This window comes from Anolis carolinensis, chromosome 4 (assembly GCF_035594765.1).
Source record: "Anolis carolinensis isolate JA03-04 chromosome 4, rAnoCar3.1.pri, whole genome shotgun sequence".
In the NCBI taxonomy this organism is placed as follows: domain Eukaryota; kingdom Metazoa; phylum Chordata; class Lepidosauria; order Squamata; family Dactyloidae; genus Anolis; species Anolis carolinensis.
Window position 1 is genome coordinate 147,282,706 of NC_085844.1, and position 14,341 is coordinate 147,297,046.

At 41.1% G+C, this 14,341-nt stretch overlaps 1 long non-coding RNA gene across 1 annotated transcript; it reads right to left on the reverse strand.

The window, feature by feature from the left end:
* Window positions 1-3,505: 3,505 nt before the first annotated feature.
* LOC134298298 (uncharacterized) lies at window positions 3,506-7,430 on the reverse strand. The gene is made up of 3 exons (XR_010005307.1): window positions 7,061-7,430; window positions 5,159-5,296; window positions 3,506-3,979 (listed from the first exon to the last, which is right to left on the reverse strand). It is a non-coding gene; the product is annotated as an uncharacterized LOC134298298 (long non-coding RNA).
* Window positions 7,431-14,341: the final 6,911 nt, after the last annotated feature.

A 14,341-nucleotide genomic window follows, 5' to 3' on the forward strand; every position in this document is an offset into this window, starting at 1 on the left:
TTTAAATAAATCATGTATTTCTTTTGCTTGGATGGATATTTCAAGAGGGGAATCAATATTTTTTTCCAGAAACATTATTAATGGGTCTAATTCAAAAGAAGCCAGTGTGGTGCAATGCTTTGAGAAATAGACTGCAACTGGAGATCAGGGTTCGATTTCTTGCTCAACCATGAAAACCCCCATTTCTGTGATAGCATCGTGGTAAATATCACACATTAAACGTGCAGCTCAGTTTTGCCCTCCTCCATGGTTTCCACATTTTAGAAGTAGTCAATTAGGCATAAAACACATAATTAACTTAAAAGTAATAACCAGCCACTTTAATATTCAGAAGATCATTGAATGACAAAAAGTGTGTGTGTATATATATGAACAAAGTTAAAATAATTAATTCAAAAGTAACAAGAAATTTGTCATGGAAGAAAAACAAATAAAACACATGTAGATACTATCTTGTCTGTATGTTTTCCAGTCCATGAGTGTCAAAAGTTTTATGTTTGTGTATTTAATGTAATTTCCACTTTTTCAATTTGTTATATTCTCTTTTTCCTGAACGGAAACTGTTTTGATCCTCGGAATTTGATAGCCTTTTTCCCATGGTTAAATAATGATTTCTTTCCACATTTTATCTGTTTATAAAAAGAGAACCTACTTTCCTAGGGATCATATCCATAAATGGATCAAAATGATGGCCTATGACATATGACAACTCCAGAAATCAAGGCTTGACAAAAATGTCTAGTCTTTTGGAGCCACTTAATGGCTAAACTTTTAAAATAAATAATGCATTTATTTTGCTTGGATGGTTATTTCAAGTGTGAAGTCTATATATTTTTCAAAAATATTTTGAATGGGGCTACTTTACAAGGAGCCAGCATGCTGTAATGCTTTGAAAATTAGACTACAGCTGGAGATTGGGGTTTGATGTCTTGTTCAGCTATGGAAACCCTCTGGGTGACTTTGGGAGGGTCACAGACTCTTAGCCTCAGAAAACTCATAAACACCTTATGATCACTGTAAGTAAGAAAGAAATGACTTGAAAGCACATAACAACCCATTTCCAAATGTGCATAGGTCCAGGATGGGAGAAAGAACTCTTGTCTGTTGGAGGCAAGTGTGAATGTTTCAGTTAATCAGCCTCCAAAGAAGGAGCCTCCACCACACTCTGGAGCAGAGAATTCCTCTGCTGTGAGAGCTGTTCAGCAGTGGAACTCTCTCCCCAGGACTGTGGTGGAGGCTCCTTCTTTGGAGGCTTTTAAGCAGAGGCTGGATGGCCATCTGTCAGGGGCGCTTTAAATGCGATTTTCCTGTTTCTTGGCAAGGGGTTGGACTGGAAGGCCCACGAGGTATCTTCCAACTCCATGATTCTATGATTCTATAATATCCAAAAAGTGAACAAATGGCAAAAAATGACAAAATATGGATATATTTCATTATATAACAAATATATTTAATTATAAATGAGCAAGGAATGTGTCACAGAAGAAAACAGGTAAAACACATGCAGTTTAAAAAGGTACTATGTAGTCTTGTATCTTTTTTGGTCCATGAGGTGTTAAAAGTATTATGTTTGTGTATTTAATATAAATCCTGTTTTTTCAATTTGTTACATTCTCTTTTCCCCCGAAATAAAACTGTTTTTGCTCCCAGATTTTGTTATCCCTTTTCTGTGGTGAAACAATGTTTTTTTCTGCATTTTATCTGTTTTGATATACATTTTGTGTTTATAAGAAGAGAGCCCATCTTTCCTAGAAATCCTAGCCAATTGATCAAACAATGGATGTCCTCACCTGTTATGTAGAAAGACTGCGTCCTCTGGTGGTAAAAACAGCCATCTCTCCTTTCTTCATGTTTTTCATTGTTAGGCTGTGACAGAATTCCTTCTCTGCTATACTCTCTGTTCTTTTTGAAAAAGGAAACATTCAGATGAAGATGTGACACAGATGCAGGTTGACCTGTTCAGCATGTTAAGGGAGGGCCTGCTTTCTGAGGAATATAGGATTTAGTCAAAGGGGGCGTACTGATTAATTAAGTAATAACTATTTGATGCAATGTACAGTTCCATAGACTATCCAGATATACCTTTTTTTGCTATAAACTTTTCACTGAACTTATTTGGCAAATAAACAAAGCGGAGGGGGTCTCTTCTAATAAAAGGATTAGGCTTGGTCATAGAGGCATCTTGTAAAGTCCCTCCCTTTCTCGATGGGTAGATGGGACATAAGTCATTAAACATGTAGTGTCAGTCCCACATTTGAAACCATGGATTCCACCATCCACAGCTTAAAAATAGTAACCCCCTCCCAAAAGGAGCAAATTGATTATGCTTTTTTATAGAAGGAAGACCATTTTACTATGCCGTTGCATATAATGTGACTTCTTTCAGAGTTTCTTGGTATCCACAGCGGATCCTGGAACTCAAATCCAGAAGATACCAAAGATTCACCATATAAACACACAGACTCCAAAACCAAACTACCAAAGACAGTCCAGAAAAGGGGCACTTCTTACTGAATCTCAGCAAGAAGGTAGAAGTGTGATAGTCACTCTGTTGAATGGGGAAAATACCCATCAGATATAGATTTAAAAATATAGTGGGGGGAAAAGTATTTAGTCAGATACCAATTGTAAAAGTTCTCCCACTTAAAAAGATGAGAGAGGCCTGTAATTGACATCATAGGTAGACCTCAACTAAGAGAGACAACATGAGAAAACATATCCAGAAAATCACATGGTCTGATTTTTCACGAATGTGCCCAGGAGGGAGTCTCACATTCCGTATCAGCCATGGCTTGAGGTTCTGAGTTTTCGCCTGCCAGTTTTGGACTCTCTCTTGCTGAGGTGTTCCTGCGAGTGTATCTGTAGATCTTAGAAAGCTGTTTCTTGATTTAAGGCATTGGCATGCTGGCTGATATCCGAACAGAGAATGGGCCAGAGATGTCACTGCCTTGGTCCATTCATTGCTGGCTGCTACTTCCCAGTGGATGTCAGGTGTTGCAATACTGGCTAAGCAATATAATTTCTCCAGTGGTGTGGGGCGTAGACATCCTGTGATAATGCCACATCCACTGTTTTAACGTGGTGAGATGTATTCCACACTGGGCATGTGTATTCAGCAGCAGAGTAGCAAAGCACAAGGACAGCTGTCTTCACTGTATCTGGTTGTGATCCTCAGGTTGTGCCAGTTAGCTTTCATATGATATTATTTCTAGCACCCACTTTTTGTTTGATAGTCAAGCAGTGCTTCTGGTAGTGTTTCCAATAATATCCCTTCAGTAACGTGTACATTTTCAACTTTTAGGATCTCTGTGACTGTTATGCAATGAAACATTGTAATACTTGGATAATTGTCAAGGGGGGGGGCAGTGAAATTTGAGTTGAGGTTTAAATGTTTCCTCCCTCCCTTCCATATCACTCCCACTCTGGAACAAGAAAGTCAGCCACATCATCTTTTTTCTTGTATGTTATCCAAGGACCCTCATTTCAAATTATCTGATAACCAGAGTTTTCTGTACAGAATGTGTTATTATTTCAGATTTTATTTATTTATTTGGTGGAGACTTCTCTTAATTTTCTCACTGGTGCATGTTTATCATCCAAGCAGAGTGTGTTCTATACTCCACTGGTACACACTGAAGCAGTGTTCAAGGGAGTCGGATAAGAAAACATGTTCTGTCCTTTCAGCCTTCCTCAAATTAATGCCCTCCTGATGTTTTGAACTACAGTTCCCATATAGTCCTTACAATTTGGACTGATTTGCTGTTGAAGCTATCTTGTGTCATGTCATGTCCTTCTTATTGTAATCCTCAGGTCAGAAGCCCCACAAGCCTCAGGAGAGTGGCAGAGCTTTCAGCCAGATGTCCGGCCTCATCATTCCCAGTCGGAAATATGCCAGCTTCAAGTCAATCGATTGTGATCTGTTTAGCAAAGGCTTCCAGACAACATGGACTTGTGGAGGCATCAGGAGAGACATCACAGCCTGAAGCGGGAGCCACATGGAATGGGGGAAATCAACAGGAATACGACATCAGCACGTTGTCCCATCTTCCTGATGGATTGCCTTCCCCCACTCAACTGTCTTCATATTTTCCTTTTTTTTAACATTCCCCACCAGCTTGAAATCCCAAACCCCCTGTTATGGGTAAGCAACCTGGTGCCTACAAACCAGAAAGTCCTCACTCCCTGTGTTCCTCAGTTAACCTCCTTTTACTGGATTTTTTTTATAGAAAGCCTGAACTCCTGAGTTGACAGTCCCTTCTTGGTCGCTGACTGTGTTTTCATACTGGATGAAAATGAAATAATTATCATTTGGGACATATTCCCCACAGTATAATGTCCATGTTTTCTTGTCAATTAGGGGAGTGGCAAAGGTCTGGCTGTTCAATCCTGCTCCAAACCTCCCGTCCCCTCCCCTCCTCTCACACCTCGCCTTCCATTCCTTTCCCTCCCTTCCATCACTACCCCGTCCCCTTCCCCCCTTCTAAACTCCTCCAAGCCCTGCCTCCCCTTCCCCCTCCCCTTCTCCCTCCCCTCTCCTTCCCCTTCCCCATCCCTTCCCCTCCCTCCTTTCTCTTCCCTCTCCTTCTCTCCCCTCCTTCCTTCACCCCACTTCTCACGCACCTCACACACCACACACATTTCACACAATACACACCTTACGCAACGCACACATTTAACACATTTTACGCTATACATATTATACACACCTTACGCACATCACACACCACACACATCTCTCCTCTCTTGTATCTTCTCTTTCTTTCTCCCGTTCTCTTTTCTCCCATCTTTCTACCTTTTTGCCTTTCTTTCTCTTTCTCCCATCTCCCTTCTTCCTCCCTTTTCCTCTTCTATCATCTTCCTCTCTTCTACCTTTAACTTTTTTTTCTCCTTCTCTTTTGACGTTCTCCTCTGTAGTCTTTTCTCGTATGTTTTCCCTTTGTCTTCTTTTTTCTCTTTTCTGTTTCTCTTCTCTCTTTTCCCTTTCTTTCCCATTCTCCTCCCCCTCTCTTTTCTCCCATCCTTCCCTACCTGTTCCCCCTGCCCCTCTCCCCTCTTCTCCCCTCCCCTCCTTTCCCCTCCCCTCCCCTCCCGGCCCCTCCACCCCTCACCTCTCCCCCCTCTCCTCTCCTCCCCTCCATTCCCCTCTTTCTCCCCTTACATTTTCCAGGATGCCAGCCTGCCACTCTTCAGCTTTGCACCTCTGGAGTTCAAATTATTTATTCTCCAAGTAAGATGTGTTAATATAGGAAGTCACCGCTTTGAGTTTTCAACTAATCGAAAGAAAATTGACAAGCAACTGAAAATGAAGAGACAAAAACAAAGCAAGTCAGAGTGTCTTAATACTCAGAACTGATGTGCTGTCCACTTAAGTCAAAAGGGATCAACGGATGCAGAGAAACAGATTTTGCTTTCCGAAATACCTTCAGCTTTTTATGATTATGGGGCAAGTAGGTGACAGGTAGCCAATGTGCTTCTATTATACTGGTTTGCTCTGAAATGGCCCTATGCCAGGAAGAATCCAGGAATTTGTGTGCGATTGTATAGATTTGCGTTAACTTATTTTCTGCCTACCTCATGGGGAGTTGGGGGCATTTGATCATGGTTATGTTACAGGATGTGTATGCAGCTGTGAGGAAAGTCTGGCTGAGAAATACTACTCCTCCCTCTCCTGCCCCACCCAATGCATTCCCCTTCCCTTCCCTCCCCCTCCTCCTGATCATTTCCCCCTTGCCCCCTCCCCGTACCCTTCCCTTGCCCTTCTCCTCCCTTTCCCTCCCCACCCCCTCCCCTTCCCCTGCCCCCACCTCTCTTTCCCTCCCCCTCCCTTCCTCTCCTCCCTTCCCTCCCACCCTCCCCCTTCCCCTTCCCACACCACACACACAAGTCATACATATCACACACAGCTCATACATTACACATATCTCACACCACAGATACCTCAAAGACACTATGCATTCCACACACCTTACACCACAAATCTCTCACATGGTACACACAATGCACACATCACACACACCTCACATACCACACATACACCTCACATACTACACATATTTAACCCAACTGACACATCTCATATCTCCTCTCTCTTTTCTCTCATCTCTTTCAACCTTTCTCTTTTTCTCTTCTCCCATCTCACATTTTTCTCACTGTTTTTGCATTCTCTATTCTCTCTCTCCTCTTTCTCTCTTCTCTTTCCTTTCTTCTTTTGTTTTTTCTTCTCTCTATCCCTTCTGTCCCCCTTTGCTTTCTCTTTCCTTTCTATCTTTCTTCTTCCTCTTTCCCTACCTGCCTTCTCCCCTTCCCCTTTCCTTTTCCCTCCCCTCCTCCCCTTCCCCTTCCCCTCCTCACCCTTCCCTTCCCCTTCTCCCCTTCCCCTTTCCTTCTCCTCTCCCTTCCCCTCTTTCTCCCTTCTCCCTTCCCTTAACCATACCATCATCCTGTCAGAACTGATGTGGTATCCCTTAGGTAAAAAGAGAGCAAGGCACAGACCTTCCTTCAAAAACATACCGTGTTTCCCCGAAAATAAGACAGTGTCTTATATTAATTTTTGCTCCCAAAGATGTGCTAGGTCTTATTTTCAGGAGATGTCTTATTTTTCCATGAAGGAGAATTCACATTTATTGTTGAACAAAAAATTTGAACATTTATTATATACTGTACAGTAGTTGTCATCACAAACCAGCATAACCAGACAAACTGTGAATTCTATCAAGAATTTCTTGTTACTACCATTATTTCCATGTACATTTACCAATCCTGCATGCTCTGGTATTCAGTTTGGCAGACATGCTTCCAAACAAAAACTTTGCTAGGTCTTACTTTTGGGGAGGCCTTATATTAAGCAATTCAGCAAAACCTCTACTAGGTCTTATTTTCAGGGGATGTCTTATTTTCGGGGAAACAGGGTATTCAGCGTTCTGTGATTATGGGACAAGTAGGTGAGAAATAGCCAATGTACTTTTGATAGACTGATTTAAATATCTGCTGGATTTGCTCTGAAATCCAGGAATGTGTGTGCGTGTTTTTGTGGATCTGCGTTAACGTATTCTCTACTTACCTCATTGGGAAGGGGGAAGAACAAGAGACTATCTGTGTGTTCATTTGCACCAATTAAGCTCCAAAGCTGAATGAAAAATATGTTTCCTATCTGGGAATCCTTTTTTTCTTGTATTAATGGAGCATGTGGGGATTTAGGCCTTTCTCATTTTGGATCTCCCCTTTATCTTTACTATGCAGCAATGATCAGAACAAACTCTGAAGCACACAGAGGACCAAGAAAGTCCTAAACCTGATTTGTTGTCAACAGTGTCTTTCCTTTTTGTAATTTGATCATGGTTATGTTATAAGATGTGTATGCAGTTGTGGGGAAGGTGTGGCTGTTAAATCCTACTCCTCCCCTCCCCATGCTCTCCTCTCCCCCTCCTGCCCACCACCCTCTCCTCCCCTCCCCTCCCCTTTCCCTCCCTTTCCATCCGCTCCCTTCCCTCTCCCTCCCTCTCTCCCTCCCCTCCTCTTCCTCCCCTTCCCCTGCCCCTTCTCTTTCCCACATCTCACACTACACACACAAGTCATATATATCACAGCACATACATCACACACACCTCATAGACACTATGCACATCACAGACATCTTACAGCGCAAACCTCTCAACATGATGCACACTCCAGATGCATCACACACTTGTCATAAGCCATACACACATCACGCACCCCACACATACTGAACACATCTCACACATCTCATATCTCCCATCTCATATTTCCTTTTTCTTTTCTTTTTTTTTAAACTTTATTTATAGTTTCGAATAGATACATTAAAAGTGGGGGAACATTTTGGTTGATAGAAAAGTAGGAAACTAAGTTATTTAGAAGAGGACGGAAGAGGATGACTCCTAGGTATAGAAGGAGTGTACCGAGGTCTCCAGTCTTCGGTCCCGGGTATACGATAGCTGCACTCCCCTGCTAGATCTCATATTTCCTTTTTCTATTTTCTCTAATCTTTTTCTTTTCTTTTTCTCTGTTTCTGCTTTCTCTGTCTCTCCTCTTTCTCTCTTCTCTTTTTCTTTTGCCCTTCTCTATTTATTTATTTCTTTCTGTCTTTTCTCTTCTCTTTTTCCTTCTTCGCCTTGTCTCCTCCTCCCTCTCTTTCTTCTACTCCTACCCTCCTCTGCTTTTCCCCTTCCCCTCTTCCCCTCCCTTTTCTCCTTCCCCTTCTCCTCCCCATTTCCTTTTCCATTTCTCAATCCCTTCCGTATTTCACTTTCTTTTCTCCTTCCCCCTTCCCTTCCCTTCCCTTTCCCTTCTCCTTCTGCCCAAAGCATACCATCATCCTGCCACAACAGATGTGGTTTTCCTTTAAGTTAAAAAGGGAGCAACTATGTTCTCTTTTCTGTGGTTATGGGATCAGGAAGCGAGAAATAGCCAATGTGCTTCTGACAGACTGGTTTAATGATCTGGGAGATTTGCTCTGAAACTGCTCTGTGCCTGGAAGGATTCAGCGGTTCATGTGTTATTGTATGGATTTGCCTTAACTAGTTTGCTGCAAACCTCATGGGGAGAGCAGAGTAATAAGGACTGCCAATTCCTTGGTTTAGTTTTACCTTGCGTTCTTATATTCACTGATTCATCTTTATTGGAAATAACTTTTAAATTAATAAAGAATGGAATATGCTCATGATGACTATTTATTTTAACAGACAGCATTACTCAAACTGGTATTATGATACTGAAATGGATTATTTAGGGAACCAGAGCCACAAATCAATGGATTCATTCCCCTAGGAATATGGAGGGCACAGCAAATAGTGCTTTCTGCTACAGAAAGAATGGTAGGGCACCCCTGCCTACACCAATTGGGGTACATGGAGGCACAAAGTCTTTAGCCTTCTCTGTCATGGAGTGCTGGTGCCTTAAAAAATCTGTGACTTCTATGATTCCATACCTTTGAGCCTTGGCACCCATTAGCATTAACTCTACAATGTAGATGCACTCTCTTGTTCTCCACTTTTCCACGAATCAAAACCCATTGGATTCTGCAGAGCTTTTTTTCTGAGTAGATCTAGAATTTGCTTTCTAGAAGGATCCTTTTTCCACAGAGTACTGGTGTCTTAAAAAACTGTGACTCTACAGTCATAATGGCAGTTAGTGGCACCCAATAGCTTTTAATAGATGCACTTCCTTGTTCTCTACTTTTCCAGGGTGTGATCAAGGTGACCACCCCCAGGACTTTGTAAAAGATAGTTCAAAAATCAAGGCTTTATGTCCTATATTTCATATATTTATAGCAGAAGGTAACTGAGATATTTTACTGGAGTTTACTGTGATTTACTAAAATCCTGGCAAAAAAGGTGTTTATTTTATTTATTTATTTTATTTACAGTATTTATATTCCGCCCTTCTCACCCCGAAGGGGACTCAGGGCGGATCACATTATAACACACATAGGGCAAACATTCAATGCCCATAAACACATCAAACAGAGACTGAGAGACACACGCAGAGGCAGTTAACCTTCTTCTGAGGGGATGTTCGATTCTGGCCACAGGGGGGAGCAGCTGCTTCATCATCCACACTGACGGCACTTCCTCATTCCAGGTCGTAAATTAGTTAATCTTGCCTCCCCACTTTATAAGTGGTACCTTATTTCCTACTTGATAGATGCAACTATCTTTCGGGTTGCTAGGTCAGCAACGAGCAGGGGCTATTTTTTATTTTTAATTGACGGGTGCTCACCCCGCCACGGGCTGGCCTCGAACTCATGACCTCATGGTCAGAGTGATTTAAGGCAGCTGCTCAACAGCTGCGCCACAGCCCGGCCCCAGTTTGACCTTTTAGCTTGAGGCAAGAGATAACGACTCTCCTAATCCTTTCCTGAACCAGTGACTCACAGACAAAAGGACTCCCTTTTTGTTTAGAGTTGAGGCATATCCAGGCAAAAGGGTTAGCAAAGGAAAAAAGCCATTTTTAAACCACATGCTTTACAATCTTGCCCTTATTTCTCAAAAATTTGAAATTTATTCTTCTGTTTATCTTTCTGCTTCTCTGTATCCCCTTTGACACATATTTTCCAATTATATTTCCTTGTGCAATGTCTTTTCCTCCATGTATATATATATTGAAGCAAAGTGACCTTGCTGTGAACTCTGGCCAAACATGCCTTGACCTGGGTGTAACTTGCTTGCCCCAGGCTATGATCAAAGTCTCCATCGGCTCCTCCTTACCCTGAACTCTGGCTGGCTTGACCATGCTGTGGACATTCAATGAAACCCCTTGTCTTTTCCCTTGGATTCTGGACTTTCCTATGAAACTTTATGAACTCATCCTGGATCTTTGGGTGGGTGGGAGTGGGCAATATGATTTCTGGTTCTATGAATGTATTCTATGTATTCCTATATGTCTCCCTTTCCAAAATGCCTCATATATGAACTTTTAAAATATGAAATCTCACCTTGGCACGACCCCAACGTTTTGTCATCAAGGCACATAATAACACACACTTAAAGGTCTCAATCAAGACATTTTGCATGAACAATAAGGAGTGGCTGTTCCCTTGAGCTTCAGAGCCTGGCCACTCAAGGTAGAGCACCTTTGGACAGGATTACCACATTCCACTGGGCTAAAACCAGAGGCAGTCCAACCATAAGGCGAACTAGGCACTTGCCTGTGGCGCCATTGTCCCAGGGGCGCCATCGTCCTGGGAGGAGGGCACCACTCTCCACCTTTTTCTCTTTTGGGCCTTCCTGTAGCCACACTGGGCCTCCCGGTGCCCGTGCTGGGCTTTCCGGCCAGCGCAGACCCACCTTTGCACCACGGGAGCCCACCTTCGTGGCCTTCAGAAATTGTGAGGTCTACGAATCTTGTGCCTTAACTTGGATCAAAGATTGGCTATTTCTAAAGAACAAGAAAATCTTAAATCTAGAAGGTTTCGACCTAAAAGCCGACTGGCATTTATATATATGGCACAAAGCAGACAAAAACGATAAGAAAATATTCAGAAACCATATAATAAGAACTTCACTAAACAACATATGGGAGAAATATAAAATAAGAATGTTCACCAAAACTCCAATGTGGCTATCACCACTAGCAATAACTCAGAAGAGTATCCAAAGCAACATAAACTGGCCCACATACAGAGATGTCCTCACAAGTCAAGAAAATGAATACGTACTAAAATCACAAGAAGAAGTATTGAAATCATTCGGTCACTTATCATGGATCCACTACAGACAAATAAAGGAAGAATATATTAAGGATAAACAAGACGGCTTCATGAAGAAAGACTCAGAATGGGACAAAATTCTAGAGTCTGAAAACAAATTAATTACAAAGATATATAAGAAACTCTTGGAGTGGAATACTGAGGAAGAACAAATTAAGGGAAGCATGGTGCAATGGTCTAAAGACATAGGAAGGCCTATAAGATATGAGGAATGGGAATCAATCTGGAAGAAAAATATAAAACACACATATGCAACCGACTTAAAAGAAAATCAATATAAAATGATTTACAGATGGTACATCACTCCAAAAAAAAATAAGCCATTACAACAAAAATATTCAAATAAAATGTTGGAAGTGCCAGGTGAATGAGGGCAGTTTCTACCACATGTAGTGGTCCCGTCCCGAAACAAAGAGGTACTGGAAAAAAAATCCATGAAGAATGTGTAAAAATAATGGGAAAGAAACTACATATGAGACCAGAACTATACCTATTGGGCCTTAAAAATTTGAAATTGAACACAGATGAGGAAAAAATTCTAAACTATCTGGTTATAGGAGCCAGGATTGCCTTCGCCAAACTATGGAGAACAAACCAGATCCCTTCAATCAATCAATGGCTATTAAAAGTATGGGAAATAAAGACCATGGACAGACTAACCTTCCTGATGAAGAAACACCATGGACAACCAATAAAAGAAACCGACTGGTCAATATTTGAAGAATACATAAGGAAAAGACGGACATACCTCGAAGAAATTCCGTAAGAACAAACAGAAATATACAAATCTAGCAACACAACATGTCGCTTCAGGAGGCAAACGGACCCCCCACCCCACCCAAATGGACAGTTACCCATGGACTAGCCGACACCACAAGGGGACTACTCTCTGACATCCAAAGACTCAACCGACTCTCCCGGGCCTCTCTCTAGCCCCCTCCCCCCTCCCACCCTCCTAAAACCCACACCCTTTGCTTTTGTTTCTCCTCCTTTCCCCTTTTTCCTCCCCCCTCTTCTATAACCTCTCTCCCAGCCCCACCCCCTCCTCCCTACCCCCTACTTCCCTCTCCCATTTTGAACCCCACTATTTTAAACCTGTATGCAAAAATACTTAATAAAAATTATTTTAAAAAAAGAAATTGTGAGGTCTGTGGGAACTTGGAAGCTAGGTATGTGGGGTTTATATATCTGTAGAAGGTCCAGGGTGGGAGAAAGAACTTTTCTTTGAAGCAGGTGTGAATGTTGTAATTAATCACCTTGATTAGCATTTAATGGCCCTGTGGCTTCAAGGCCTGGCTTCTTCTTGCCTGGGAGAATCTTTTTTTGGGAGGAGTTAGCTGTCCCTGATTGTTTACTGTCTGGATTTCTTCTGTTTTCAGAGTGTTGTTCTTTATTTATTGTCCTGATTTTAGAGTTTTTTTTTTAATACTGAGGGCTATCTGGGTTATCTAAGTCCACACTGCCCTATATCCTTGTTCAATGTTTAGTGCTAAATTCGCAAATATAGTAATTCCTACATAACATTACCATGTATTGAACTGCTTTTTCTATTGATTTGTTGTAAAACATGATGTTTTGGTGCTTAATTTGTAAAATCATAATGTAATTTGATGTTTAATAGGCTTTTCCTTTATCTTTCCTTATTATCCAACATTTTCGCTTATCCAACACTTTTATTTTTCAGTGATTGGTTTGGGGGGGGGGGGGCGCCAAAATTCTGTTCGCCTACACTTGAAAAATATCTAGGGCCGGCTCTGGCTAAAACCTTCCACTTTCAGAAAGTGGAGATTACCCAAAACCATCTCATTCCTTTAAAGAAAAATACCATATTTCATCACAGAATAGCTTCACATTTCCATTTTTTTCCAGCAAAAAGGGGAGTGCAACTATTATTCAAGTGGGAAAGCACTTTTTTTATCAAAACAGCAACTTTTTATTAACTGATGTTGAAAACAACTTGAGAAAATATATAAAAGAAAAATGACTGTACTCAGTTGAACATTTCAATCTTGCTTGTCAGAAAACTCTGTGCTACTCTCATTGCTTTCATAACATGATGTTCTTGCCTTAGCGCTGTTCCTGTTGAATGTTTTTCCCTCCTCATCACTCTCCCACTGTGCATCACCTTCTGATCCATCCAGTGCATTAGAAATGTCAGTTTTTAAAAAGCTTTTCACAACAATGTCCTTTTTCGAGAAATGTACTATATATGAAGTTGTACCGAAGGTTCATGTGTGCAATTAGACACCTTTGTAAATATCGCAGTTTCTGAAACCAAGATATGGTACATAGAATCAAATATATGAATATTCATAATTTTGAAAAAAAAATTCTTTTGCATAATTATAGAAAATACATAATTATAGAGAACAGACTGTGATTTCATGCTCTGTTGCCATTGCCCCGGGACACAGCTAACAAAGTATATTGCATTTTATTTGATCTTATGCCATAACTGAACTCAACTCTTATTTCATCATTAATTAAAATGTACAATCAACTAATTTCCCTAAAATTAATCATGTTTTGATTTCCTCATAGTTTCAGTTACAAATGTAATGACTCTCCCATGTTTTGTGACTGACATATTAATATTTTCCAACAGTTGAAGAAAACATTCACATATTTAGCCAGTAGCCACATATATACCACCATATAATGCAGTTCAATGCAGATAAACTGGATAATAGAACCGCATTATATGGCAGTGTAAGTGGGGCCTTTGAATACCTAATGTGCATTTTGAACAGAGCAAGTCGAATGGCAGGCACGGAAACACAGGCAATCACAATAGCAGCCTAGATATAATATTACAACAAAAAGCAGGATACACCATACTGCTATGACTGAAAGCTGGAAAGGTGTATGACATGAAGCATGTGTTGGGAACAGTGCTGTTCCAAATGTTATTGAACTGCAGCTCTCAACATTCCTCATTTGTTTCATGGGATTGATGTTCAGTGTCATCTAGAAAGCCATACATTGCTAACTGCTGTCTTGTATAGACTTGTATGATGAGTCTAGAATCTTTGACTGTTTGGACAAATCCATGATATGTGATATGAATCAGGGGTTGGAATTACCGTACCGTAAGTATTTTAGTTGTAGTTCCTACAC